Genomic DNA, 26,780 nt, shown 5'->3' on the forward strand with positions numbered 1-26,780 from the left:
CCAAATCCATAGATTTTGATGTTATACAAGTTACATTGCATCTGGATAGATGCAATGAACATCACACACTGAGATAAAAGTGACACAGTGCTTAGATGTACCCAAACCGCCTTGTATTGACATTTTATTAGTTTGCTACATGATCAGCCAAATCTCCAAGTTGTCAAGTTGGAGACAATAATGAAATGAATCAAATTGTGTGGAAGAACCTGTTCAACAACATTAAGCTAGCAATGTGGAAAGGTTCCATGGTATAATGGTGAGCACTCTGGACTCTGAATCCAGCGATCCGAGTTCAAAGCTCGGTGGGACCTACTGTTGGCAGGTTGTAGCTTTTCTCGATGCAATGAGTGACTCGGTTACTCCACCAACTGGGAGACTCACAGTGGCATTGTCATGGAGCTCATCTTGTTCCAGAAACAGAATACTATGTGCACTAAACACTCATGACAAGTCTAAAAAAACTGATACCGGCACAGAAATGAGGCCAAGCCTGCACGATGGTTTAAAATGAACACACTCTTAGCTAAATATCCTTGCTGATCTCTGTCACATAATGCTAAAAAAACATTTTGGGCATTCCATTCAAGTTTGGGCATGAAGTGCGATCCCAGACACAATCCCCAATTCCTCTTTTATAACCCTACCCTAGTTTTCAAGTGCTTCCTTATTTTTGTCATAAGGGTTAGTATTTGAAATATATTAAAACTAGCGTCTGTGTAACACTGTTCACTTTTCCAGTGCACACTTGCTTCATTTGGCAGCATCTGGAGATTCCCTGGTGTATAGGTAAGCACTCTGGACTATGAATCCAGCAATCTGAGTTCAAATCACGATGGGACCTGTTATAGTGTAGAATGAATAAAACCAGCTGGACCTTTAAGCTGGCTTGCTGTTCTCAGGTTTTAATGTGCAATAAATGCAGGCAACTTTGGCAACAGTTCTTTCTCTTATGCTCCATTCAATGACTTTAGTACTCTACCAAATGCCGTGGTTCAATTAATATAATGCAATATTTGGATACTGTTTACCTTTTCTGGAGTTTGCTGAAAAACTGAATGTATATGTTAAAGCTCTATGAAATAATGTCTTGCCAGTAAAGGGCAGAAGAACACCAATACCAGCTGACAGGTGTGTAGTGGCTTAATCAACAAGCTCTTTTTTGCCTGAGACATACCATACTTCACGCATCCATCACTGATGGCCAGGGTAGCAATAAACTGATAAAGAGATAGGCTGATGACGAGTTTGCACATTTGATTTACAATAATTACGCCTAATCTAAATGCTGTCTTTGCGCATTTTTTTCGGAGTACCGAACCAAGCCTGTTCTGTTGTCAGGATGGCCGAGCGGTCTAAGGTGCTGCGTTAAGATTGCAGTCTCTCCTGGAGGCGTGGGTTCGAATCCCACTTCTGACAAATGTTGTTTTTTAAGTACAACAGCTGACACTTGGAAAACACATTGGATCCATTCTTCCACATTCGTCAGAGGTGGGGAACCACCTATTCTCCAAGACTGCTTACCTGGATAAGGTGTGTTCAATCAGACAGAAAGTGCAGGAGCAGTGGCTAAAGCACGGATAGCTGACAAGCAAGCAGGGCTGTGGAGCTCAAGGAGCATGGCTTTGGCACCCCACTAGTTACGTATCAAAGGTAGTCTTTCATCTATGCCCTATAATCACTAATGAGAGTCCATTTGAGACTGACTCTATTGGCCAAATCCATAGATTTTGATGTTATACAAGTTACATTGCATCTGGATAGATGCAATGAACATCACACACTGAGATAAAAGTGACACAGTGCTTAGATGTACCCAAACCGCCTTGTATTGACATTTTTTTAGTTTGCTACATGATCAGCCAAATCTCCAAGTTGTCAAGTTGGAGACAATAATGAAATGAATCAAATTGTGTGGAAGAACCTGTTCAACAACATTAAGCTAGCAATGTGGAAAGGTTCCATGGTGTAAAGGTGAGCACTCTGGACTCTGAATCCAGCGATCCGAGTTCAAATCTTGGTGGGACCTACTGTTGGAAGGTTGTAGCTTTTCTTGATGCAATGAGTGACTCGGTTACTCCACCAACTGGGAGACTCACAGTGGCATTGTCATGGAGCTCATCTTGTTCCAGAAACAGAATACTATGTGCACTAAACACTCATGACAAGTCTAAACAAACTGATACCGGCACAGAAATGAGGCCAAGCCTGCACGATGGTTTAAAATAAACACACTCTTAGCTAAGTATCCTTGTTGATCTCTGTCACATAATGCTAAAAACACATTTTGGGCATTCCATTCAAGTTTGGGCATGAAGTGCGATCCCAGACACAATCCCCAATTCCTCTTTTATAACCCTACCCTAGTTTTCAAGTGCTTCCTTATTTTTGTCATAAGGGTTAGTATTTGAAATATATTAAAACTAGTGTCTGTGTAACACTGTTCAATTTTCCAGTGCACACTTGCTTCATTTGGAAGCATCTGGAGATTCCCTGGTGTATAGGTAAGCACTCTGGACTATGAATCCAGCAATCTGAGTTCAAATCACGATGGGACCTGTTATAGTGTAGAATGAATAAAACCAGCTGGACCTTTAAGCTGGCTTGCTGTTCTCAGGTTTTAATGTGCAATAAATGCAGGCAACTTTGGCAACAGTTCTTTCTCTTATGCTCCATTCAATGACTCTAGTACTCTACCAAATGCCGTGGTTCAATTAATATAATGCAATATTTGGATACTGTTTACCTTTTCTGGAGTTTGCTGAAAAACTGAATGTATATGTTAAAGCTCTATGAAATAATGTCTTGCCAGTAAAGGGCAGAAGAACACCAATACCAGCTGACAGGTGTGTAGTGGCTTAATCAACAAGCTCTTTTTTGCCTGAGACATACCATACTTCACGCATCCATCACTGATGGCCAGGGTAGCAATAAACTGATAAAGAGATAGGCTGATGACGAGTTTGCACATTTGATTTACAATAATTACGCCTAATCTAAATGCTGTCTTTGCGCATTTTTTTCGGAGTACCAAACCAAGCCTGTTCTGTTGTCAGGATGGCCGAGCGGTCTAAGGCGCTGCGTTCAGGTCGCAGTCTCTCCTGGAGGCGTGGGTTCGAATCCCACTTCTGACAAATGTTGTTTTTTAAGGACAACAGCTGACACTTGGAAAACACATTGGAACCATTCTTCCACATTCGTCAGAGGTGGGGAACCACCTATTCTCCAAGACTGCTTACCTGGATAAGGTGTGTTCAATCAGACAGAAAGTGCAGGAGCAGTGGGTAAAGCACGGATAGCTGACAAGCAAGCAGGGCTGTGGAGCTCAAGGAGCATGGCTTTGGCACCCCTCTAGTTACGTATCAAAGGTAGTCTTTCATCTATGCCCTATAATCACTAATGAGAGTCCATTTGAGACTGACTCTATTGGCCAAATCCATAGATTTTGATGTTATACAAGTTACAGTGCATCTGGATAGATGCAATGAATATCACACACTGAGATAAAAGTGACACAGTGCTTAGATGTACCCAAACCGCCTAATATTGACATTTTTTTAGTTTGCTACATGATCAGCCAAATCTCCAAGTTGTCAATTTGGAGACAATAATGAAATGAATCAAATTGTGTGGAAGAACCTGTTCAACAACATTAAGCTAGCAATGTGGAAAGGTTCCATGGTGTAATGGTGAGCACTCTGGACTCTGAATCCAGCGATCTGAGTTCAAATCTCGGTGGGACCTACTGTTGGCAGGTTGTAGCTTTTCTCGATGAAATGAGTGACTCGGTTACTCCACCAACTGGGAGACTCACAGTGGCATTGTCATGGAGCTCATCTTGTTCCAGAAACAGAATACTATGTGCACTAAACACTCATGACAAGTCTAAAAAAACTTATACCGGCACAGAAATGAGGCCAAGCCTGCACGATGGTTTAAAATAAACACACTATAAGCTTAATATCCTTGCTGATCTTTTTCACATAATGCTAAAAACACATTTTGGGCATTCCATTCAAGTTTGGGCATGAAGTGCGATCCCAGACACAATCCCCAATTCCTCTTTTATAACCCTACCCTAGTTTTCAAGTGCTTCCTTATTTTTGTCATAAGGGTTAGTATTTGAAATATATTAAAACTAGTGTCTGTGTAACACTGTTCAATTTTCCAGTGCACACTTGCTTCATTTGGAAGCATCTGGAGATTCCCTGGTGTATAGGTAAGCACTCTGGACTATGAATCCAGCAATCTGAGTTCAAATCACGATGGGACCTGTTATAGTGTAGAATGAATAAAACCAGCTGGACCTTTAAGCTGGCTTGCTGTTCTCAGGTTTTAATGTGCAATAAATGCAGGCAACTTTGGCAACAGTTCTTTCTCTTATGCTCCATTCAATGACTCTAGTACTCTACCAAATGACGTGGTTCAATTAATTTAATGCAATATTTGGATACTGGGTACCTTTTCTGGAGTTTGCTGAAAAACTGAATGTATATGTTAAAGCTCTATGAATTGATGTCTTGCCAGTAAAGGGCAGAAGAACACCAATACCAGCTGACAGGTGTGTAGTGGCTTAATCAACAAGCACTTTTTTGCCTGAGACATACCATACTTCACGCATCCATCACTGATGGCCAGGGTAGCAATAAACTGATAAAGAGATAGGCTGATGACGAGTTTGCACATTTGATTTACAATAATTACGCCTAATCTAAATGCTGTCTTTGCGCATTTTTTTCGGAGTACCGAACCAAGCCTGTTCTGTTGTCAGGATGGCCGAGCGGTCTAAGGTGCTGCGTTAAGATTGCAGTCTCTCCTGGAGGCGTGGGTTCGAATCCCACTTCTGACAAATGTTGTTTTTTAAGTACAACAGCTGACACTTGGAAAACACATTGGATCCATTCTTCCACATTCGTCAGAGGTGGGGAACCACCTATTCTCCAAGACTGCTTACCTGGATAAGGTGTGTTCAATCAGACAGAAAGTGCAGGAGCAGTGGCTAAAGCACGGATAGCTGACAAGCAAGCAGGGCTGTGGAGCTCAAGGAGCATGGCTTTGGCACCCCACTAGTTACGTATCAAAGGTAGTCTTTCATCTATGCCCTATAATCACTAATGAGAGTCCATTTGAGACTGACTCTATTGGCCAAATCCATAGATTTTGATGTTATACAAGTTACATTGCATCTGGATAGATGCAATGAACATCACACACTGAGATAAAAGTGACACAGTGCTTAGATGTACCCAAACCGCCTTGTATTGACATTTTTTTAGTTTGCTACATGATCAGCCAAATCTCCAAGTTGTCAAGTTGGAGACAATAATGAAATGAATCAAATTGTGTGGAAGAACCTGTTCAACAACATTAAGCTAGCAATGTGGAAAGGTTCCATGGTGTAATGGTGAGCACTCTGGACTCTGAATCCAGCGATCCGAGTTCAAATCTTGGTGGGACCTACTGTTGGAAGGTTGTAGCTTTTCTTGATGCAATGAGTGACTCGGTTACTCCACCAACTGGGAGACTCACAGTGGCATTGTCATGGAGCTCATCTTGTTCCAGAAACAGAATACTATGTGCACTAAACACTCATGACAAGTCTAAACAAACTGATACCGGCACAGAAATGAGGCCAAGCCTGCACGATGGTTTAAAATAAACACACTCTTAGCTAAATATCCTTGTTGATCTCTGTCACATAATGCTAAAAACACATTTTGGGCATTCCATTCAAGTTTGGGCATGAAGTGCGATCCCAGACACAATCCCCAATTCCTCTTTTATAACCCTACCCTAGTTTTCAAGTGCTTCCTTATTTTTGTCATAAGGGTTAGTATTTGAAATATATTAAAACTAGTGTCTGTGTAACACTGTTCAATTTTCCAGTGCACACTTGCTTCATTTGGAAGCATCTGGAGATTCCCTGGTGTATAGGTAAGCACTCTGGACTATGAATCCAGCAATCTGAGTTCAAATCACGATGGGACCTGTTATAGTGTAGAATGAATAAAACCAGCTGGACCTTTAAGCTGGCTTGCTGTTCTCAGGTTTTAATGTGCAATAAATGCAGGCAACTTTGGCAACAGTTCTTTCTCTTATGCTCCATTCAATGACTCTAGTACTCTACCAAATGACGTGGTTCAATTAATTTAATGCAATATTTGGATACTGGGTACCTTTTCTGGAGTTTGCTGAAAAACTGAATGTATATGTTAAAGCTCTATGAATTGATGTCTTGCCAGTAAAGGGCAGAAGAACACCAATACCAGCTGACAGGTGTGTAGTGGCTTAATCAACAAGCACTTTTTTGCCTGAGACATACCATACTTCACGCATCCATCACTGATGGCCAGGGTAGCAATAAACTGATAAAGAGATAGGCTGATGACGAGTTTGCACAATTGATTTACAATAATTACGCCTAATCTAAATGCTGTCTTTGCGCATTTTTTTCGGAGTACCGAACCAAGCCTGTTCTGTTGTCAGGATGGCCGAGCGGTCTAAGGCGCTGCGTTCAGGTCGCAGTCTCTCCTGGAGGCGTGGGTTCGAATCCCACTTCTGACAAATGTTGGATTTTAGGGACCACAGCTGACACTTGGAAAACACATTGGATCCATTCTTCCACATTCGTCAGAGGTGGGGAACCACCTATTCTCCAAGACTGCTTACCTGGATAAGGTGTGTTCAATCAGACAGAAAGTGCAGGAGCAGTGGGTAAAGCACGGTTAGCTGACAAGCAAGCAGGGCTGTGGAGCTCAAGGAGCATGGCTTTGGCACCCCACTAGTTACGTATCAAAGGTAGTCTTTCATCTATGCCCTATAATCACTAATGAGAGTCCCTTTGAGACTGACTCTATTGGCCAAATCCATAGATTTTGATGTTATACAAGTTACATTGCATCTGGATAGATGCAATGAACATCACACACTGAGATAAAAGTGACACAGTGCTTAGATGTACCCAAACCGCCTTGTATTGACATTTTTTTAGTTTGCTACATGATCAGCCAAATCTCCAAGTTGTCAAGTTGGAGACAATAATGAAATGAATCAAATTGTGTGGAAGAACCTGTTCAACAACATTAAGCTAGCAATGTGGAAAGGTTCCATGGTGTAATGGTGAGCACTCTGGACTCTGAATCCAGCGATCCGAGTTCAAATCTCGTTGGGACCTACTGTTGGAAGGTTGTAGCTTTTCTTGATGCAATGAGTGACTCGGTTACTCCACCAACTGGGAGACTCACAGTGGCATTGTCATGGAGCTCATCTTGTTCCAGAAACAGAATACTATGTGCACTAAACACTCATGACAAGTCTAAACAAACTGATACCGGCACCGAAATGAGGCCAAGCCTGCACGATGGTTTAAAATAAACACACTCTTAGCTAAGTATCCTTGTTGATCTCTGTCACATAATGCTAAAAACACATTTTGGGCATTCCATTCAAGTTTGGGCATGAAGTGCGATCCCAGACACAATCCCCAATTCCTCTTTTATAACCCTACCCTAGTTTTCAAGTGCTTCCTTATTTTTGTCATAAGGGTTAGTATTTGAAATATATTAAAACTAGTGTCTGTGTAACACTGTTCAATTTTCCAGTGCACACTTGCTTCATTTGGAAGCATCTGGAGATTCCCTGGTGTATAGGTAAGCACTCTGGACTATGAATCCAGCAATCTGAGTTCAAATCACGATGGGACCTGTTATAGTGTAGAATGAATAAAACCAGCTGGACCTTTAAGCTGGCTTGCTGTTCTCAGGTTTTAATGTGCAATAAATGCAGGCAACTTTGGCAACAGTTCTTTCTCTTATGCTCCATTCAATGACTCTAGTACTCTACCAAATGACGTGGTTCAATTAATTTAATGCAATATTTGGATACTGGGTACCTTTTCTGGAGTTTGCTGAAAAACTGAATGTATATGTTAAAGCTCTATGAATTGATGTCTTGCCAGTAAAGGGCAGAAGAACACCAATACCAGCTGACAGGTGTGTAGTGGCTTAATCAACAAGCACTTTTTTGCCTGAGACATACCATACTTCACGCATCCATCACTGATGGCCAGGGTAGCAATAAACTGATAAAGAGATAGGCTGATGACGAGTTTGCACAATTGATTTACAATAATTACGCCTAATCTAAATGCTGTCTTTGCGCATTTTTTTCGGAGTACCGAACCAAGCCTGTTCTGTTGTCAGGATGGCCGAGCGGTCTAAGGCGCTGCGTTCAGGTCGCAGTCTCTCCTGGAGGCGTGGGTTCGAATCCCACTTCTGACAAATGTTGGATTTTAGGGACCACAGCTGACACTTGGAAAACACATTGGATCCATTCTTCCACATTCGTCAGAGGTGGGGAACCACCTATTCTCCAAGACTGCTTACCTGGATAAGGTGTGTTCAATCAGACAGAAAGTGCAGGAGCAGTGGCTAAAGCACGGATAGCTGACAAGCAAGCAGGGCTGTGGAGCTCAAGGAGCATGGCTTTGGCACCCCACTAGTTACGTATCAAAGGTAGTCTTTCATCTATGCCCTATAATCACTAATGAGAGTCCATTTGAGACTGACTCTATTGGCCAAATCCATAGATTTTGATGTTATACAAGTTACATTGCATCTGGATAGATGCAATGAACATCACACACTGAGATAAAAGTGACACAGTGCTTAGATGTACCCAAACCGCCTTGTATTGACATTTTTTTAGTTTGCTACATGATCAGCCAAATCTCCAAGTTGTCAAGTTGGAGACAATAATGAAATGAATCAAATTGTGTGGAAGAACCTGTTCAACAACATTAAGCTAGCAATGTGGAAAGGTTCCATGGTGTAATGGTGAGCACTCTGGACTCTGAATCCAGCGATCCGAGTTCAAATCTCGGTGGGACCTACTGTTGGAAGGTTGTAGCTTTTCTCGATGCAATGAGTGACTCAGTTACTCCACCAACTGGGAGACTCACAGTGGCATTGTCATGGAGCTCATCTTGTTCCAGAAACAGAATACTATGTGCAATCAACACTCATGGCAAGTGTTTAAAGAACTAATACAGGGAGAGAGATGAGGCAAAGGTTGCACAATGGTTTACGATAGACAAACTCTTAAGTAAATATCGTTGCGGTTCTCATTCAGATAATGCTAAAAACACATTTTGGGCATGAAGTGCGATCCCAGACACAATCCCAAATTCCTAATTTATAACTCTACCCCTCGTTTTCAAGTGCTTCCCTATTTTTGTGTTTCAACCCAAACAGAGTCATAAGGTCTAGTAGTGTAAATATCTCCCTGTGAAATGCAATAAGCCTTGAAACCCCTGTCAAGCATCTGAGTGTTCAGGACTGCTCAGTAAAACCACAGACTGTTAAAACTGTTGTCTGTGTAACAATGTTCACATTTCCAGTGCACACATTCTTCATTTGGCAGCATCTGGAGATTCCCTGATGTACAGGTAAGCACTCTGGACTGTGAATCCAGTGATCTGAGTTCAAATCACGGTGGGACCTGTTATAGTGTAGAACGAATAAAACCAGCTCGTCCTTTGAGCTGTGTTGCTGGTCTCAGGATTTAATGTGCAATAAATGCAGGCAACTTTGGCAAGAACACCAATACCAGCTGACAGATGTGTAGTGGCTTAATCAACAAGCTCTTTTTTGCCTGAGACATCCCATACTTCACGCATCCATCACTGATGGCCAGGGTAGCAATAAACTGATAAAGAGATAGGCTGATGACGAGTTTGCACATTTGATTCACAATAATTACGCATAATCTAAACGCTGTCTTTTCGGATTTCTTTGGAGTACCAAACAACCCCCCCTTCTGTTGTCAGGATGGCCGAGCGGTCTAAGGCGCTGCGTTCAGGTCGCAGTCTCTACTGGAGGTGTGGGTTTGAATCCCACTTCTGACAAATGCTGGATTTTAGGGACAACAGCTGACACTTGGAAAACACATTCTCCCACATTAGTCAAAGGTGGGGAACCACCTATTCTCCAATGCTGCTTACCTGGATGAATTCATAGACTTTGATGGTATACAAGTTACAGTTCATCTGGATAGATGCAATGAACATCACACACAGTGACAAGAGTGACACAGTGCTTAGATGTACCCAAACTTCCTTGTATTCACAATTTTATAGTTTGCTACATGATCACCCAATCTCCAAGTTGTCAATATGCACGCAATAATGAAATGAATCAAATCGTCTGGAAGAAACTGTTCAACAAAAGTAGCCTAACAATGTGAAATGGTTCCATGGTGTAATGGTGAGCACTCTGGACTTTGAAGCCAGTGATCCGAGGTCAAATCTCGGTGCAACCTACCGCTGGCTAGTTGTAGGTTTTTTTGCCCCAATGAGTGACTCAGTTACTCGACCAACTGGGAGACACACAGTGGCATTGTCAACGAGCTCATCTTGTTCCAGAGACATAGAGTACTTTGTGCAATCAACAGTCAAGGCAAGTGTTTAAAGAACTAATACAGGGAGAGAGATGAGGCAAAGGTTGCACAATGGTTTACGATAGACACACTCTTAAGTAAATATCCTTGCGATTCTCATTCAGATAATGCTAAAAACACATTTTGGGCATGAAGTGCGATCCCAGACACAATCCCAAATTCCTAATTTATAACCCTACCCCTCGTTTTCAAGTGCTTCCCTATTTTTGTGTTTCACCCCAAACAGAGTCATAAGGGCTAGTAGTTGAAATATCTCCCTGTGAAATGCAATAAGCCTTGAAACCCCTGTCAAGCATGAGAGTGTTCAGGACTGCTCAGTAAAACCACAGACTGTTACAACTGTTGTCTGTGTAACACTGCTCACATTTCCAGTGCGCATATTCTTCATTTGACAGCATCTGGAGATTCCCTGGTGTATAGGTAAGCACTCTGGACTGTGAATCCAGCGATCTGAGTTCAAATCACGGTGGGACCTGTTATAGTGTAGAACGAATAAAACCAGCTCGTCCTTTGAGCTGTGTTGCTGGTCTCAGGATTTAATGTGCAATAAATGCAGGCAACTTTGGCAACAGTTCTTTCTGTTGTGCTCCATTCAATGACTCTAGTACTCTACCAAATGACGTGGTTCAATTAATGTAATGCAATAATTGGATACTGGTTACTCTAAGAACTCTTTTTCTGGAGTTTGCTGAAAAAATGAATGCATATGTTAAAGCTCCATGAATTGATGTCTTCCCAGCAAAGGGCAGAAGAACACCAATACCAGCTGACAGATGTGTAGTGGCTTAATCAACAAGCTCTTTTTTGCCTGAGACATCCCATACTTCACGCATCAATCACTGATGGCCAGGGTAGCAATGAACTGATAAAGAGATAGGCTGATGACGATTTGCACATTTGATTCACAATAATTACGCATAATCTAAACGCTGTCTTTTCGGATTTCTTTGGAGTACCAAACAACCCCCACTTCTGTTGTCAGGATGGCCGAGCGGTCTAAGGCGCTGCGTTCAGGTCGCAGTCTCTCCTGGAGGCGTGGGTTCGAACCCCACTTCTGACAAATGTTGGATTTTAGGGACAACAGCTGACACTTGGAAAACACATTCTCCCACATTAGTCAAAGGTGGGGAACCACCTATTCTCCAATGCTGATTACCTGGATGAATTCATAGACTTTGATGTTATACAATTTACAGTTCATCTGGATAGATGCAATGAACATCACACACAGAGGTAAGAGTGACACAGTGCTTAGATGTACCCAAACTTCCTTGTATTGACAATTTTATAGTTTGCTACATGATCACCCAATCTCCAAGTTGTCAATATGCACACAATAATGAAATTAATCAAATCGTCTGGAAGAAACTGTTCAACAAAAGTAGCTTAACAATGTGAAATGGTTCCATGGTGTAATGGGGAGCACTCTGGACTTTGAATCCAGTGATCTGAGTTCAAATCTCGGTGGAACCTACCGCTGGCTAGTTGTAGGTTTTTTTGCCCCAATGAGTGACTCAGTTACTCCACCAACTGGGAGACACACAGTGGCATTGTCAACGAGCTCATCTTGTTCCAGAGACATAGAGTACTTTGTGCAATCAACACTCATGGCAAGTGTTTAAAGAACTAATACAGGGAGAGAGATGAGGCAAAGGTTGCACAATGGTTTACGATAGACACACTCTTAAGTAAATATCCTTGCGGATCTCATTCAGATAATGCTAAAAACACATTTTGGGCATGAAGTGCGATCCCAGACACAATCCCAAATTCCTAATTTATAACCCTACCCCTCGTTTTCAAGTGCTTCCCTATTTTTGTGTTTCACCCCAAACAGAGTCATAAGGTCTAGTAGTTGAAATATCTCCCTGTGAAATGCAATAAGCCTTGAAACCCCTGTCAAGCATCAGAGTGTTCAGGACTGCTTAGTAAAACCACAGACTGTTAAAACTGTTGTCTGTGTAACACTGTTCACATTTCCAGTGCACACATTCTTCATTTGGCAGCATCTGGAGATGCCCTGGTGTATAGGTAAGCACTCTGGACTGTGAATCCAGCGATCTGAGTTCAAATCACGGTGGGACCTGTTATAGTTTGGAACGAATAAAACCAGCTTGTCCTTTGAGCTGTGTTGCTGGTCTTAGGATTTAATGTGCAATAAATGCAGGCAACTTTGGCAACAGTTCTATCTGTTGTGCTCCATTCAATGACTCTAGTACTCTATCAAATTACGGGGTTCAATTAATGTAATGCAATAATTGGATACTGGTTACTCTAAGAACTCTTTTTCTGGAGTTTGCTGAAAAAATGAATGCATATGTTAAAGCTCCATGAATTGATGTCTTCCCAGCAAAGGGCAAAAGAACACCAATACCAGCTGATAGATGTGTAGTGGCTTAATCAACAAGCTCTTTTTTGCCTGAGACATCCCATACTTCACGCATCAATCACTGATGGCCAGGGTAGCAATGAACTGATAAAGAGATAGCCTGATGACGAGTTTGCACATTTGATTCACAATAATTCCGCATAATCTAAACGCTGTCTTTTCGGATTTCTTTGGAGTACCAAACAACCCCCCCCCTTCTGTTGTCAGGATGGCCGAGCGGTCTAAGGCGCTGCGTTCAGGTCGCAGTCTCTCCTGGAGGCGTGGGTTCGAACCCCACTTCTGACAAATGTTGGATTTTAGGGACAACAGCTGACACTTGGAAAACACATTCTCCCACATTAGTCAAAGGTGGGGAACCACCTATTCTCCAATGCTGATTACCTGGATGAATTCATAGACTTTGATGTTATACAATTTACAGTTCATCTGGATAGATGCAATGAACATCACACACAGAGGTAAGAGTGACACAGTGCTTAGATGTACCCAAACTTTCTTGTATTGACAATTTTATAGTTTGCTACATGATCACCCAATCTCCAAGTTGTCAATATGCACACAATAATGAAATTAATCAAATCGTCTGGAAGAAACTGTTCAACAAAAGTAGCTTAACAATGTGAAATGGTTCCATGGTGTAATGGGGAGCACTCTGGACTTTGAATCCAGTGATCTGAGTTCAAATCTCGGTGGAACCTACCGCTGGCTAGTTGTAGGTTTTTTTGCCCCAATGAGTGACTCAGTTACTCCACCAACTGGGAGACACACAGTGGCATTGTCAACGAGCTCATCTTGTTCCAGAGACATAGAGTACTTTGTGCAATCAACACTCATGGCAAGTGTTTAAAGAACTAATACAGGGAGAGAGATGAGGGAGAGAGATGAGGCAAAGGTTGCACAATGGTTTACGATAGACACACTCTTAAGTAAATATCCTTGCGGATCTCATTCAGATAATGCTAAAAACACATTTTGGGCATGAAGTGCGATCCCAGACACAATCCCAAATTCCTAATTTATAACCCTACCCCTCGTTTTCAAGTGCTTCCCTATTTTTGTGTTTCACACCAAACAGAGTCATAAGGTCTAGTAGTTGAAATATCTCCCTGTGAAATGCAATAAGCCTTGAAACCCCAGTCAAGCATCAGAGTGTTCAGGACTGCTCAGTAAAACCACAGACTGTTAAAACTGTTGTCTGTGTAACACTGTTCACATTTCCAGTGCACACATTCTTCATTTGGCAGCATCTGGAGATTCCCTGGTGTATAGGTAAGCACTCTGGACTGTGAATCCAGCGATCTGAGTTCAAATCACGGTGGGACCTGTTATAGTGTAGAACGAATAAAACCAGCTCGTCCTTTGAGCTGTGTTGCTGGTCTCAGGATTTAATGTGCAATAAATGCAGGCAACTTTGGCAACAGTTCTTTCTGTTGTGCTCCATTCAATGACTCTTGTATTCTATCAAATTACGGGGTTCAATTAATGTAATGCAATAATTGGATACTGGTTACTCTAAGAACTCTTTTTCTGGAGTTTGCTGAAAAAATTAATGCATATGTTAAAGCTCCATGAATTGATGTCTTCCCAGCAAAGGGCAGAAGAACACCAATACCAGCTGACAGATGTGTATTGGCTTACTCAACAAGCTCTTTTTTGCCTGAGACATCCCATACTTCACGCATCAATCACTGATGGCCAGGGTCGCAATGAACGGATAAAGAGATAGGCTGATGACGAGTTTGCACATTTGATTCACAATAATTACGCATAATCTAAACGCTGTCTTTTCGGATTTCTTTGGAGTACCAAACAACCCCCCCCTTCTGTTGTCAGGATGGCCGAGCGGTCTAAGGCGTTGCGTTCAGGTCGCAGTCTCTCCTGGAGGCGTGGGTTCGAACCCCACTTCTGACAAATGTTGGATTTTAGGGACAACAGCTGACACTTGGAAAACACATTCTCCCACATTAGTCAAAGGTGGGGAACCACCTATTCTCCAATGCTGATTACCTGGATGAATTCATAGACTTTGATGTTATACAATTTACAGTTCATCTGGATAGATGCAATGAACATCACACACAGAGGTAAGAGTGACACAGTGCTTAGATGTACCCAAACTTCCTTGTATTGACAATTTTATAGTTTGCTACATGATCACCCAATCTCCAAGTTGTCAATATGCACACAATAATGAAATTAATCAAATCGTCTGGAAGAAACTGTTCAACAAAAGTAGCTTAACAATGTGAAATGGTTCCATGGTGTAATGGGGAGCACTCTGGACTTTGAATCCAGTGATCTGAGTTCAAATCTCGGTGGAACCTACCACTGGCTAGTTGTAGGTTTTTTTGCCCCAATGAGTGACTCAGTTACTCCACCAACTGGGAGACACACAGTGGCATTGTCAACGAGCTCATCTTGTTCCAGAGACATAGAGTACTTTGTGCAATCAACACTCATGGCAAGTGTTTAAAGAACTAATACAGGGAGAGAGATGAGGCAAAGGTTGCACAATGGTTTACGATAGACACACTCTTAAGTAAATATCCTTGCGGATCTCATTCAGATAATGCTAAAAACACATTTTGGGCATGAAGTGCGATCCCAGACACAATCCCAAATTCCTAATTTATAACCCTACCCCTCGTTTTCAAGTGCTTCCCTATTTTTGTGTTTCACCCCAAACAGAGTCATAAGGTCTAGTAGTTGAAATATCTCCCTGTGAAATGCAATAAGCCTTGAAACCCCTGTCAAGCATCAGAGTGTTCAGGACTGCTTAGTAAAACCACAGACTGTTAAAACTGTTGTCTGTGTAACACTGTTCACATTTCCAGTGCACACATTCTTCATTTGGCAGCATCTGGAGATGCCCTGGTGTATAGGTAAGCACTCTGGACTGTGAATCCAGCGATCTGAGTTCAAATCACGGTGGGACCTGTTATAGTTTGGAACGAATAAAACCAGCTTGTCCTTTGAGCTGTGTTGCTGGTCTTAGGATTTAATGTGCAATAAATGCAGGCAACTTTGGCAACAGTTCTATCTGTTGTGCTCCATTCAATGACTCTAGTACTCTATCAAATTACGGGGTTCAATTAATGTAATGCAATAATTGGATACTGGTTACTCTAAGAACTCTTTTTCTGGAGTTTGCTGAAAAAATGAATGCATATGTTAAAGCTCCATGAATTGATGTCTTCCCAGCAAAGGGCAAAAGAACACCAATACCAGCTGATAGATGTGTAGTGGCTTAATCAACAAGCTCTTTTTTGCCTGAGACATCCCATACTTCACGCATCAATCACTGATGGCCAGGGTAGCAATAAACTGATAAAGAGATAGGCTGATGACGAGTTTGCACATTTGATTCACAATAATTACGCATAATCTAAACGCTGTCTTTTCGGATTTCTTTGGAGTACCAAACAACCCCCACTTCTGTTGTCAGGATGGCCGAGCGGTCTAAGGCGCTGCGTTCAGGTCGCAGTCTCTCCTGGAGGCGTGGGTTCGAAGCCCACTTCTGACAAATGTTGGATTTTAGGGACCACAGCTGACACTTGGAAAACACATTGGATCCATTCTTCCACATTCGTCAGAGGTGGGGAACCACTTATTCTCCAAGACTGCTTACCTGGATAAGGTGTGTTCAATCAGACAGAAAGTGCAGGAGCAGTGGGTAAAGCACGGATAGCTGACAAGCAAGCAGGGCTGTGGAGCTCAAGGAGCATGGCTTTGGCACCCCTCTACTTACGTATCAAAGGTAGTCTTTCATCTATGCCCTATAATCACTAATGAGAGTCTATTTGAGACTGACTCTATTGGCCAAATCCATAGATTTTCATGTTATACAAGTTACAGTGCATCTGGATAGATGCAATGAACATCACACACTGAGATAAAAGTGACACAGTGCTTAGATGTACCCAAACCGCCTCGTATTGACATTTTTTTAGTTTGCTACATGATCAGCCAAATGTCCAAGTTGTCAAGTTGGAGACAATAATGAAATGAATCAAATTGTGTGGAAGAACCTGTTCAACAACATAAAGCTAGCAATGTGGAAAGGTTCCATGGTGTAATGGTGAGCACTCTGGACTCTGAATCCAGCGATCCGAGTTCAAATCTCGGTGGGACCTACTGTTGGCAGGTTGTAGCTTTTCTCGATGCAATGATTGACTCGGTTACTCCACCAACTGGGAGACTCACAGTGGCATTGTCATGGAGCTCATCTTGTTCCAGAAACAGAATACTATGTGCACTAAACACTCATGACAAGTCTAAAAAAACTGAAACCGGCACAGAAATGAGGCCAAGCCTGCACGATGGTTTAAAATAAACACACTCTTAGCTAAGTATTCTTGCTGATCTCTGTCACATAATGCTAAAAACACATTTTGGGCATTCCATTCAAGTTTGGGCATGAAGTGCGATCCCAGACACAATCCCCAATTCCTCTTTTATAACCCTACCCTAGTTTTCAAGTGCTTCCTTATTTTTGTCATAAGGGTTAGTATTTGAAATATATTAAAAATAGTGTCTGTGTAACACTGTTCACTTTTCCAGTGCACACTTGCTTCATTTGGCAGCATCTGGAGATTCCCTGGTGTATAGGTAAGCACTCTGGACTATGAATCCAGCAATCTGAGTTCAAATCACGATGGGACCTGTTATAGTGTAGAATGAATAAAACCAGCTGGACCTTTAAGCTGGCTTGCTGTTCTCAGGTTTTAATGTGCAATAAATGCAGGCAACTTTGGCAACAGTTCTTTCTCTTATGCTCCATTCATTGACTCTAGTACTCTACCAAATGACGTGGTTCAATTAATATAATGCAATATTTGGATACTGGTTACCTTTTCTGGAGTTTGCTGAAAAACTGAATGTATATGTTAAAGCTCTATGAATTGATGTCTTGCCAGTAAAGGGCAGAAGAACACCAATACCAGCTGACAGGTGTGTAGTGGCTTAATCAACAAGCTCTTTTTTGCCTGAGACATACCATACTTCACGCATCCATCACTGATGGCCAGGGTAGCAATAAACCGATAAGGAGATAGGCTGATGACGAGTTTGCACATTTGATTTACAATAATTACGCCTAATCTAAATGCTGTCTTTGCGCATTTTTTTTTGGAGTACCAAACCAAGCCTGTTCTGTTGTCAGGATGGCCGAGCGGTCTAAGGCGCTGCGTTCAGATCGCAGTCTCTACTGGAGGCGAGGGTTCGAACCCCACTTCTGACAAATGTTGGATTTTAGGGACAACAGCTGACACTTGGAAAACACATTCTCCCACATTAGTCAAAGGTGGGGAACCACCTATTCTCCAATGCTGCTTACCTGGATGAATTCATAGACTTTGATGTTATACAAGTTACAGTTCATCTGGATTGATGCAATGAACATCACACACAGAGGTAAGAGTGACACAGTGCTTAGATGTACCCAAACTTCCTTGTATTGACAACTTTATAGTTTGCTACATGATCACCCAATCTCCAAGTTGTCAATATGCACACAATAATGAAATGAATCAAATCGTCTGGAAGAAACTGTTCAACAAAAGTAGCCTAACAATGTGAAATGGTTCCATGGTGTAATGGTGAGCACTCTGGACTTTGAATCCAGTGATCGGAGTTCAAATCTCGGTGGAACCTACTGCTGGCTAGTTGTAGGTTTTTTTGCCCCAATGAGTGACTCAGTTACTCCACCAACTGGGAGACACACAGTGGCATTGTCAACGAGCTCATCTTGTTCCAGAGACATAGAGTACTTTGTGCAATCAACACTCATGGCAAGTGTTTAAAGAACTAATACAGGGAGAGAGATGAGGCAAAAGTTGCACAATGGTTTACGATAGACACACTCTTAAGTAAATATCCTTGCGGATCTCATTCAGATAATGCTAAAAACACATTTTGGGCATGAAGTGCGATCCCAGACACAATCCCAAATTCCTAATTTATAACCCTACCCCTCGTTTTCAAGTGCTTCCCTATTTTTGTGTTTCACCCCAAACAGAGTCATAAGGTCTAGTAGTTGAAATATCTCCCTGTGAAATGCAATAAGCCTTGAAACCCCTGTCAAGCATCAGAGTGTTCAGGACTGCTTAGTAAAACCACAGACTGTTAAAACTGTTGTCTGTGTAACACTGTTCACATTTCCAGTGCACACATTCTTCATTTGGCAGCATCTGGAGATGCCCTGGTGTATAGGTAAGCACTCTGGACTGTGAATCCAGCGATCTGAGTTCAAATCACGGTGGGACCTGTTATAGTTTGGAACGAATAAAACCAGCTTGTCCTTTGAGCTGTGTTGCTGGTCTTAGGATTTAATGTGCAATAAATGCAGGCAACTTTGGCAACAGTTCTATCTGTTGTGCTCCATTCAATGACTCTAGTACTCTATCAAATTACGGGGTTCAATTAATGTAATGCAATAATTGGATACTGGTTACTCTAAGAACTCTTTTTCTGGAGTTTGCTGAAAAAATGAATGCATATGTTAAAGCTCCATGAATTGATGTCTTCCCAGCAAAGGGCAAAAGAACACCAATACCAGCTGATAGATGTGTAGTGGCTTAATCAACAAGCTCTTTTTTGCCTGAGACATCCCATACTTCACGCATCAATCACTGATGGCCAGGGTAGCAATAAACTGATAAAGAGATAGGCTGATGACGAGTTTGCACATTTGATTCACAATAATTACGCATAATCTAAACGCTGTCTTTTCGGATTTCTTTGGAGTACCAAACAACCCCCACTTCTGTTGTCAGGATGGCCGAGCGGTCTAAGGCGCTGCGTTCAGGTCGCAGTCTCTCCTGGAGGCGTGGGTTCGAAGCCCACTTCTGACAAATGTTGGATTTTAGGGACCACAGCTGACACTTGGAAAACACATTGGATCCATTCTTCCACATTCGTCAGAGGTGGGGAACCACTTATTCTCCAAGACTGCTTACCTGGATAAGGTGTGTTCAATCAGACAGAAAGTGCAGGAGCAGTGGGTAAAGCACGGATAGCTGACAAGCAAGCAGGGCTGTGGAGCTCAAGGAGCATGGCTTTGGCACCCCTCTACTTACGTATCAAAGGTAGTCTTTCATCTATGCCCTATAATCACTAATGAGAGTCTATTTGAGACTGACTCTATTGGCCAAATCCATAGATTTTCATGTTATACAAGTTACAGTGCATCTGGATAGATGCAATGAACATCACACACTGAGATAAAAGTGACACAGTGCTTAGATGTACCCAAACCGCCTCGTATTGACATTTTTTTAGTTTGCTACATGATCAGCCAAATGTCCAAGTTGTCAAGTTGGAGACAATAATGAAATGAATCAAATTGTGTGGAAGAACCTGTTCAACAACATAAAGCTAGCAATGTGGAAAGGTTCCATGGTGTAATGGTGAGCACTCTGGACTCTGAATCCAGCGATCCGAGTTCAAATCTCGGTGGGACCTACTGTTGGCAGGTTGTAGCTTTTCTCGATGCAATGATTGACTCGGTTACTCCACCAACTGGGAGACTCACAGTGGCATTGTCATGGAGCTCATCTTGTTCCAGAAACAGAATACTATGTGCACTAAACACTCATGACAAGTCTAAAAAAACTGAAACCGGCACAGAAATGAGGCCAAGCCTGCACGATGGTTTAAAATAAACACACTCTTAGCTAAGTATTCTTGCTGATCTCTGTCACATAATGCTAAAAACACATTTTGGGCATTCCATTCAAGTTTGGGCATGAAGTGCGATCCCAGACACAATCCCCAATTCCTCTTTTATAACCCTACCCTAGTTTTCAAGTGCTTCCTTATTTTTGTCATAAGGGTTAGTATTTGAAATATATTAAAAATAGTGTCTGTGTAACACTGTTCACTTTTCCAGTGCACACTTGCTTCATTTGGCAGCATCTGGAGATTCCCTGGTGTATAGGTAAGCACTCTGGACTATGAATCCAGCAATCTGAGTTCAAATCACGATGGGACCTGTTATAGTGTAGAATGAATAAAACCAGCTGGACCTTTAAGCTGGCTTGCTGTTCTCAGGTTTTAATGTGCAATAAATGCAGGCAACTTTGGCAACAGTTCTTTCTCTTATGCTCCATTCATTGACTCTAGTACTCTACCAAATGACGTGGTTCAATTAATATAATGCAATATTTGGATACTGGTTACCTTTTCTGGAGTTTGCTGAAAAACTGAATGTATATGTTAAAGCTCTATGAATTGATGTCTTGCCAGTAAAGGGCAGAAGAACACCAATACCAGCTGACAGGTGTGTAGTGGCTTAATCAACAAGCTCTTTTTTGCCTGAGACATACCATACTTCACGCATCCATCACTGATGGCCAGGGTAGCAATAAACCGATAAGGAGATAGGCTGATGACGAGTTTGCACATTTGATTTACAATAATTACGCCTAATCTAAATGCTGTCTTTGCGCATTTTTTTTTGGAGTACCAAACCAAGCCTGTTCTGTTGTCAGGATGGCCGAGCGGTCTAAGGCGCTGCGTTCAGATCGCAGTCTCTACTGGAGGCGAGGGTTCGAACCCCACTTCTGACAAATGTTGGATTTTAGGGACAACAGCTGACACTTGGAAAACACATTCTCCCACATTAGTCAAAGGTGGGGAACCACCTATTCTCCAATGCTGCTTACCTGGATGAATTCATAGACTTTGATGTTATACAAGTTACAGTTCATCTGGATTGATGCAATGAACATCACACACAGAGGTAAGAGTGACACAGTGCTTAGATGTACCCAAACTTCCTTGTATTGACAACTTTATAGTTTGCTACATGATCACCCAATCTCCAAGTTGTCAATATGCACACAATAATGAAATGAATCAAATCGTCTGGAAGAAACTGTTCAACAAAAGTAGCCTAACAATGTGAAATGGTTCCATGGTGTAATGGTGAGCACTCTGGACTTTGAATCCAGTGATCGGAGTTCAAATCTCGGTGGAACCTACTGCTGGCTAGTTGTAGGTTTTTTTGCCCCAATGAGTGACTCAGTTACTCCACCAACTGGGAGACACACAGTGGCATTGTCAACGAGCTCATCTTGTTCCAGAGACATAGAGTACTTTGTGCAATCAACACTCATGGCAAGTGTTTAAAGAACTAATACAGGGAGAGAGATGAGGCAAAAGTTGCACAATGGTTTACGATAGACACACTCTTAAGTAAATATCCTTGCGGATCTCATTCAGATAATGCTAAAAACACATTTTGGGCATGAAGTGCGATCCCAGACACAATTCCAAATTCCTAATTTATAACCCTACCCCTTGTTTTCAAGTGCTTCCCTATTTTTGTGTTTCACCCCAAACAGAGTCATAAGGTCTAGTAGTTGAAATATCTCCCTGTGAAATGCAATAAGCCTTAAAACCCCTGTCAAGCATCTGAGTGTTCGGGACTGCTCAGTAAAACCACAGACTGTTAAAACTGTTGTCTGTGTAACACTGTTCACATTTCCAGTGCACACATTCTTCATTTGGCAGCATCTGGAGATTCCCTGGTGTATAGGTAAGCACTCTGGACTGTGAATCCAGCGATCTGAGTTCAAATCACGTTGGGACCTGTTATAGTGTAGAACGAATAAAACCAGCTCGTCCTTTGAGCTGTGTTGCTGGTCTCAGGATTTGATGTGCAATAAATGCAGGCAACTTTGGCAACAGTTCTTTCTGTTGTGCTCCATTCAATGACTCTAGTACTCTATCAAATGACGGGGTTCAATTAATGTAATGCAATAATTGGATACTGGTTACTCTAAGAACTCTTTTTCTGGAGTTTGCTGAAAAAATGAATGCATCTGGTAAAGCTCCATGAATTGATGTCTTCCCAGCAAAGGGCAGAAGAACACCAATACCAGCTGACAGATGTGTAGTGGCTTAATCAACAAGCTCTTTTTTGCCTGAGACATCCCATACTTCACGCATCAATCACTGATGGCCAGGGTAGGAATGAACTGATAAAGAGATAGGCTGATGACGAGTTTGCACATTTGATTCACAATAATTACGCATAAAATAAACGCTGTCTTTTCGGATTTCTTTGGAGTACCAAACAACCCCACCTTCCGTTGTCAGGATGGCCGAGCGGTCTAAGGCGCTGCGTTCAGGTCACAGTCTCTCCTGGAGGTGTGGGTTTGAATCCCACTTCTGACAAATGTTGGATTTTATGGACAACAGCTGACACTTGGAAAACACATTCTCCCACAGTAGTCAAAGGTGGGGAACCACCTATTCTCCAATGTTGCTTACCTGGATGAATTCATAGACTTTGATGTTATACAAGTTACAGTTCATCTGGATAGATGCAATGAACATCACACACAGAGATAAGAGTGACACAGTGCTTAGATGTACCCAAACTTCCTTGTATTGACAATTTTATAGTTTGCTACATGATCACCCAATCTCCAAGTTGTCAATATGCACACAATACTGAAATGAATCAAATCGTCTGGAAGGAACTGCTCAACAAAAGTAGCCTAACAATGTGAAATGGTTCCATGGTGTAATGGTGAGCACTCTGGACTTTGAATCCAGTGATCCGAGTTCAAATCTCGGTGGAACCTACCGCTGGCTAGTTGTAGGTTTTTTTGCCCCAATGAGTGACTCAGTTACTCCACCAACTGGGAGACACACAGTGGCATTGTCAACGAGCTCATCTTGTTCCAGAGACATAGAGTACTTTGTGCAATCAACACTCATGGCAAGTGTTTAAAGAACTAATACAGGGAGAGAGATGAGGCAAAGGTTGCACAATGGTTTACGATAGACACACTCTTAAGTAAATATCCTTGCGGATCTCATTCAGATAATGCTAAAAACACATTTTGGGCATGAAGTGCGATCCCAGACACAATCCCAAATTCCTAATTTATAACCCTACCCCTCGTTTTCAAGTGCTTCCCTATTTTTGTGTTTCACCCCAAACAGAGTCATAAGGGCTAGTAGTTGAAATATCTCCCTGTGAAATGCAATAAGCCTTGAAACCCCTGTCAAGCATCAGAGTGTTCAGGACTGCTCAGTAAAACCACAGACTGTTACAATTGTTGTCTGTGTAACACTGTTCACATTTCCAGTGCGCATATTCTTCATTTGGCAGCATCTGGAGATTCCCTGGTGTATAGGTAAGCACTCTGGACTGTGAATCCAGCGATCTGAGTTCAAATTACGGTGGGACCTGTTATAGTGTAGGACGAATAAAACCAGCTCGTCCTTTGAGCTGTGTTGCTGGTCTCAGGATTTAATGTGCAATAAATGCAGGCAACTTTGGCAACAGTTCTTTCTGTTGTGCTCCATTCAATGACTCTAGTACTCTACCAAATGACGTGGTTCAATTAATGTAATGCAATAATTGGATACTGGTTACTCTAAGAACTCTTTTTCTGGAGTTTGCTGAAAAAATGAATGCATATGTTAAAGCTCTATGAATTGATGTCTTCCCAGCAAAGGGCAGAAGAACACCAATACCAGCTGATAGATGTGTAGTGGCTTAATCAACAAGCTCTTTTTTGCCTGAGACATCCCATACTTCACGCATCAATCACTGATGGCAAGGGTAGCAATGAACTGATAAAGAGATAGGCTGATGACGAGTTTGCACATTTCATCCATCAAGAGCGGAAGGAGAAGAATGGAAACGGAGAAAAGTGGCGTCTATGGGGAAAGCGCGTTGAGAGGGAATGAGCTGGAGCTGGCGGAGGAGACGAGGAAGTCGCTGAATAAGGGTGTCAAGCAGATTGAGAAAAGAATGGAGATTGCAAAGGAGCGGCCTGGACGGAGAATGGAGAATGACTGTTTGGCGGCAGATGAGAGACAACAGGGAGAACGGGTAAGCACGCGTTCGGAGCCGGGTGGAGCGACAGAGACACGGAAAGAAATGCGGTATGATAGGGACTTGACTGTATTGGCTGAGGTGGTGGGAGAAGAGAAAGTTAAGACAATGGAACTGCTGAGAGCAATGCGTGATGTGTGTGGAGGCATCGTTGCATTGCGGGAGACGGGGCCGAATAAATATGAGGTGACGGTCAAGAGCGAAGCTGGAAAGAAAAGACTCTTAGATGGATTTAAAGTGGGTAGAGCAGTGGTGATGGTAAAAACTTTAGTTATCGATGAATTGGTGGTGTCATTTTTGAATTTGCCTGCCTATATTGCGGATGAGGACATTTTAGAAAAACTGGATGTGTGGGGAGTGAGAGCAATCTCTCCTATTAAAAGACGGTTGTCGCCTGGGACTGACATGGCGGACGGAACAAGATATGTAAAAGTTAAATTTAATGAAACTGTGCAGTCATTACCATATTCCTCAAAATTTATGACGGCCACAGGGCCAGAATACTTCAGAGTTATTCATAATAATCAGGTTAAGGTGTGTAGGATGTGTTTACAGCCTGGGCATATAGTTAGAGATTGCCCAGATTTCACATGCTTTCACATGCAATGCAATAAACAGGGTCATTATGCACGTGAGTGTGATGCCTGGGCGCACAGGTGTGTTGCGTGCCATGCCCCAGCGGAGCAATGTAATTGCCATAATGCAGGTGAAGGGGAAGGGGTGGTAAACCGGGACTCCATCTCTGATGATGAGAGGAGTAATGTCAGGCCTGCACAGGAGCCAGCCCTGGGTAGCGAGACAGAGAGTGAGAATGAGCTTGGAGATGAGGTGGTGTCACAGAGTGCTGACTTGTTGGTGCAAGAGGGCATAAGAAATGAGGGTGTCGATGAGCTAGGATCCAGTATGGATCATGTGCTGGCGGACTGGAGCGGGGATGCGGCGAGTCGCCCTGAAGGGGGCTGGCTAGGCTCACCCCGGCCTGAGCCGAATGAGCCTCACTCTCGAAATGAAATAGAGTCCACCACTCGAATACCCACTTCTGATGTAGCCCTGCTGGCTCCCCAGGCTACTAGCGTGGACTCAGATTTAGAGATGGATGTCCAATGGGTAAAACAGGTCAGGAAGAGGGCACAGCAGGGTAAGCCAAGTGGAACTGAGACAGGGTATAGAAATAAAGGTAAGAAATATGCCAAAAAATGACAGGGCCGATTTTAGTTTTTTTTCTGGGAATGCTGCTTCTCTCTCAAAATTTGAATGGTCTTAAAAACATTGAGAGAATTGAACAGCTTTGCGGGAAAATGCTGTGTGACATCCTGTGCGTCCAGGAATGCAGGTGGACCTCTGAGATAATAAAAAGCATAAAGTGCTTTTGGAGAGGGGATCTGTTTTATTCTCTCTCCCCAGACAAAACTGCAGGGGTAGCAATCTTTGTAAAACCTGGATTGTTTGAGAGTGTCGTGCAAATTGCTAAGGATGATCAGGGAAGGCTACTGGTGATTGATGTAATTGAACAGAGTCAGAGATATAGAATTGTGAATTTATATGGGCCAAATAGTGAAGGAGAGAGGAGGGTTTTTTTCAGGCGCTGTAAAAGATGGACAGATGATCGCTCGGTGGTGATAGGGGACTGGAATGTGACACTGGCTAGGATAGATGTGGGTGTCAACAATAAATTTAAGAATGACACTAGTAGGTCGGCTGTGTTTGAATGGATGGAAGAGTGTGACTTGATGGATGCATGGAGAGTACTGAACCCCGGTACCCGTGCGTATTCGCGCAGGCAAGTGGTGTTGGGCAGGCTGAAACAATCTAGAATAGATTTGTGCTTGCTAGCGTCAGGTTTGGTTAAGGTTTTAAATAACTGTAAATATGAGTTTTGCACTTGGAGTGATCATGCCTCTCTGAGAGTGGCTCTAGGGGAGGGCAGGGTGCAGAGGAATGGGGGCTTGTGGTGCTTTAATTCAAGCCTCTTAGAGGATGGATTTTTTAGAGCAAAAATGGAGTCTTTTCTCTCTGCTCTATGTGATCAAAGTGAGTTTGTGGTTGACATCATTGAGTGGTGGGAGCGCACTAAGTTAA

At 42.4% G+C, this 26,780-nt stretch overlaps 27 non-coding genes across 27 annotated transcripts; all 27 read left to right on the top strand.

Moving 5' to 3' along the window:
* Window positions 1-242: 242 nt before the first annotated feature.
* trnaq-cug (transfer RNA glutamine (anticodon CUG)) lies at window positions 243-314 on the top strand. The gene has a single exon. It is a non-coding gene; the product is annotated as a tRNA-Gln (tRNA).
* A 1,022-nt stretch (window positions 315-1,336) lies between these two features.
* Window positions 1,337-1,419, top strand: trnal-aag (transfer RNA leucine (anticodon AAG)). The gene has a single exon. It is a non-coding gene; the product is annotated as a tRNA-Leu (tRNA).
* A 538-nt stretch (window positions 1,420-1,957) lies between these two features.
* Window positions 1,958-2,029, top strand: trnaq-cug (transfer RNA glutamine (anticodon CUG)). Its single transcript has one exon. It is a non-coding gene; the product is annotated as a tRNA-Gln (tRNA).
* A 1,022-nt stretch (window positions 2,030-3,051) lies between these two features.
* Window positions 3,052-3,134, top strand: trnal-cag (transfer RNA leucine (anticodon CAG)). Its single transcript has one exon. It is a non-coding gene; the product is annotated as a tRNA-Leu (tRNA).
* Window positions 3,135-3,672: 538 nt separating this feature from the next.
* Window positions 3,673-3,744, top strand: trnaq-cug (transfer RNA glutamine (anticodon CUG)). Its single transcript has one exon. It is a non-coding gene; the product is annotated as a tRNA-Gln (tRNA).
* Window positions 3,745-4,766: 1,022 nt separating this feature from the next.
* Window positions 4,767-4,849, top strand: trnal-aag (transfer RNA leucine (anticodon AAG)). The gene has a single exon. It is a non-coding gene; the product is annotated as a tRNA-Leu (tRNA).
* Window positions 4,850-5,387: 538 nt separating this feature from the next.
* On the top strand, window positions 5,388-5,459 carry trnaq-cug (transfer RNA glutamine (anticodon CUG)). The gene has a single exon. It is a non-coding gene; the product is annotated as a tRNA-Gln (tRNA).
* A 1,022-nt stretch (window positions 5,460-6,481) lies between these two features.
* On the top strand, window positions 6,482-6,564 carry trnal-cag (transfer RNA leucine (anticodon CAG)). Its single transcript has one exon. It is a non-coding gene; the product is annotated as a tRNA-Leu (tRNA).
* Window positions 6,565-7,102: 538 nt separating this feature from the next.
* On the top strand, window positions 7,103-7,174 carry trnaq-cug (transfer RNA glutamine (anticodon CUG)). Its single transcript has one exon. It is a non-coding gene; the product is annotated as a tRNA-Gln (tRNA).
* Window positions 7,175-8,196: 1,022 nt separating this feature from the next.
* trnal-cag (transfer RNA leucine (anticodon CAG)) lies at window positions 8,197-8,279 on the top strand. Its single transcript has one exon. It is a non-coding gene; the product is annotated as a tRNA-Leu (tRNA).
* Window positions 8,280-8,817: 538 nt separating this feature from the next.
* On the top strand, window positions 8,818-8,889 carry trnaq-cug (transfer RNA glutamine (anticodon CUG)). Its single transcript has one exon. It is a non-coding gene; the product is annotated as a tRNA-Gln (tRNA).
* Window positions 8,890-9,821: 932 nt separating this feature from the next.
* trnal-cag (transfer RNA leucine (anticodon CAG)) lies at window positions 9,822-9,904 on the top strand. The gene has a single exon. It is a non-coding gene; the product is annotated as a tRNA-Leu (tRNA).
* A 1,528-nt stretch (window positions 9,905-11,432) lies between these two features.
* On the top strand, window positions 11,433-11,515 carry trnal-cag (transfer RNA leucine (anticodon CAG)). The gene has a single exon. It is a non-coding gene; the product is annotated as a tRNA-Leu (tRNA).
* Window positions 11,516-11,856: 341 nt separating this feature from the next.
* On the top strand, window positions 11,857-11,928 carry trnaq-uug (transfer RNA glutamine (anticodon UUG)). Its single transcript has one exon. It is a non-coding gene; the product is annotated as a tRNA-Gln (tRNA).
* A 1,118-nt stretch (window positions 11,929-13,046) lies between these two features.
* Window positions 13,047-13,129, top strand: trnal-cag (transfer RNA leucine (anticodon CAG)). The gene has a single exon. It is a non-coding gene; the product is annotated as a tRNA-Leu (tRNA).
* Window positions 13,130-13,470: 341 nt separating this feature from the next.
* Window positions 13,471-13,542, top strand: trnaq-uug (transfer RNA glutamine (anticodon UUG)). The gene has a single exon. It is a non-coding gene; the product is annotated as a tRNA-Gln (tRNA).
* Window positions 13,543-14,672: 1,130 nt separating this feature from the next.
* Window positions 14,673-14,755, top strand: trnal-cag (transfer RNA leucine (anticodon CAG)). Its single transcript has one exon. It is a non-coding gene; the product is annotated as a tRNA-Leu (tRNA).
* Window positions 14,756-15,096: 341 nt separating this feature from the next.
* On the top strand, window positions 15,097-15,168 carry trnaq-uug (transfer RNA glutamine (anticodon UUG)). Its single transcript has one exon. It is a non-coding gene; the product is annotated as a tRNA-Gln (tRNA).
* A 1,116-nt stretch (window positions 15,169-16,284) lies between these two features.
* trnal-cag (transfer RNA leucine (anticodon CAG)) lies at window positions 16,285-16,367 on the top strand. Its single transcript has one exon. It is a non-coding gene; the product is annotated as a tRNA-Leu (tRNA).
* Window positions 16,368-16,905: 538 nt separating this feature from the next.
* On the top strand, window positions 16,906-16,977 carry trnaq-cug (transfer RNA glutamine (anticodon CUG)). The gene has a single exon. It is a non-coding gene; the product is annotated as a tRNA-Gln (tRNA).
* A 1,023-nt stretch (window positions 16,978-18,000) lies between these two features.
* trnal-cag (transfer RNA leucine (anticodon CAG)) lies at window positions 18,001-18,083 on the top strand. Its single transcript has one exon. It is a non-coding gene; the product is annotated as a tRNA-Leu (tRNA).
* A 341-nt stretch (window positions 18,084-18,424) lies between these two features.
* Window positions 18,425-18,496, top strand: trnaq-uug (transfer RNA glutamine (anticodon UUG)). The gene has a single exon. It is a non-coding gene; the product is annotated as a tRNA-Gln (tRNA).
* Window positions 18,497-19,612: 1,116 nt separating this feature from the next.
* Window positions 19,613-19,695, top strand: trnal-cag (transfer RNA leucine (anticodon CAG)). Its single transcript has one exon. It is a non-coding gene; the product is annotated as a tRNA-Leu (tRNA).
* A 538-nt stretch (window positions 19,696-20,233) lies between these two features.
* On the top strand, window positions 20,234-20,305 carry trnaq-cug (transfer RNA glutamine (anticodon CUG)). Its single transcript has one exon. It is a non-coding gene; the product is annotated as a tRNA-Gln (tRNA).
* Window positions 20,306-21,328: 1,023 nt separating this feature from the next.
* trnal-cag (transfer RNA leucine (anticodon CAG)) lies at window positions 21,329-21,411 on the top strand. The gene has a single exon. It is a non-coding gene; the product is annotated as a tRNA-Leu (tRNA).
* A 341-nt stretch (window positions 21,412-21,752) lies between these two features.
* Window positions 21,753-21,824, top strand: trnaq-uug (transfer RNA glutamine (anticodon UUG)). The gene has a single exon. It is a non-coding gene; the product is annotated as a tRNA-Gln (tRNA).
* A 1,540-nt stretch (window positions 21,825-23,364) lies between these two features.
* Window positions 23,365-23,436, top strand: trnaq-uug (transfer RNA glutamine (anticodon UUG)). The gene has a single exon. It is a non-coding gene; the product is annotated as a tRNA-Gln (tRNA).
* Window positions 23,437-26,780: the final 3,344 nt, after the last annotated feature.

This window comes from Channa argus, unplaced genomic scaffold, assembly GCF_033026475.1.
Source record: "Channa argus isolate prfri unplaced genomic scaffold, Channa argus male v1.0 Contig031, whole genome shotgun sequence".
NCBI lineage: Eukaryota > Metazoa > Chordata > Actinopteri > Anabantiformes > Channidae > Channa > Channa argus.